Here is a 1,040-nt window from a genome sequence, read left to right as displayed (position 1 = left end):
TTGGGCAAGGAGGAAAAGAAGAAAAAAGGAGATATTCGTTGAACACTATTTCTCGAAGTCACCCATGTTTCCAATTGAGGGTCCTAAAAAGAGTAGAAACTTCAATATTTTTCTTAATAGAGGTGGTGTGCGTGTATTAAGTTCCTAATGATGTTTGAGGAGCTTTCCCAAATTCCATCTATAACAACTTTTAAATAATATTTGGGGATTTTTTGGTAGATAACTATTTTGGAAATCACTATTTTCTCTTCACCTTGTTACCTGGGTGGATTCCAGAAATATGCTTAGTGATACAACTAATATACAGTATAACCTCCTAAATCCAGCATGCTGAGGACTGAGCACCTGCCAGAAATTTGAAAATTCTGGTGTTCTGAGACTGGAGCGGTGGCCAGTCGTGGAATGAGGCAGGGGGTAGCGGCAGCCAGTCCTGGAGCAGCAGTGCTGAGTGGGGTGGTGGATGGCAGCAGCAGCCATCGCATGCAAGCTTCACCCTCCGCATGGGGGGAGCAGCAGCAGGTCCTGAAGCAGTGGCTGCATGTGGAGCAGTGGCGCAGGGTGGTGGATGGCGGCAGCAGCAACATTCCCCCTCCATGTCCGGGGGAGCAGAGAGGGAAGCTTAAAAAGTGCCAGATTTTCGAGAATTTTGAATTTTTGATATCCAGATTGGTTAGGACACACTCTCTCTCTCTCTCTCTCGCTCGCTCTCTCTGTCTGTCTCAATAAATCACAACTCTCTAGTTAACGCTTCTAATTTTTAAATAAATAGATCATACAGTCAACATTACAGTGCTACTGATAATTCTTTTCCTTCCAACAACAAATATAAATATTTATATACATATATTTGCCCCCTAGGCATTAAGGTTACTTTATTGAAATCTAGGTCGCTGTTACTCCTGTTGTCTTGGTTACTAGATGTGTTGGGCACAAATTCTGAAATGATTCTAGTAATTTAATTATTTTGCAGCAATAAAATAATCTTCTAGCTTATCCTTAATGACATCGTGAGCTACAATGATTTTCACCTCAAGGGAAAG

General features: G+C 41.8%; 1 long non-coding RNA gene across 1 annotated transcript in view; it reads right to left on the bottom strand.

Annotated features, from left to right (window-relative positions):
• Positions 1 to 534: 534 nt before the first annotated feature.
• The window catches only part of LOC112549410, a 6,464-nt gene continuing 5,958 nt past the window's right edge, over positions 535 to 1,040 (bottom strand). Inside the window, exon 3 of the long non-coding RNA XR_003092808.1 lies at positions 535 to 618. This is a non-coding gene — a long non-coding RNA (uncharacterized LOC112549410). The remainder of the gene's footprint in view (positions 619 to 1,040) is intronic.

Source organism: Alligator sinensis, unplaced genomic scaffold (genome assembly GCF_000455745.1).
Source record: "Alligator sinensis unplaced genomic scaffold, ASM45574v1 scaffold601_1, whole genome shotgun sequence".
NCBI lineage: Eukaryota > Metazoa > Chordata > Crocodylia > Alligatoridae > Alligator > Alligator sinensis.
This window is presented reverse-complemented; position numbering and strand designations above follow the sequence as displayed.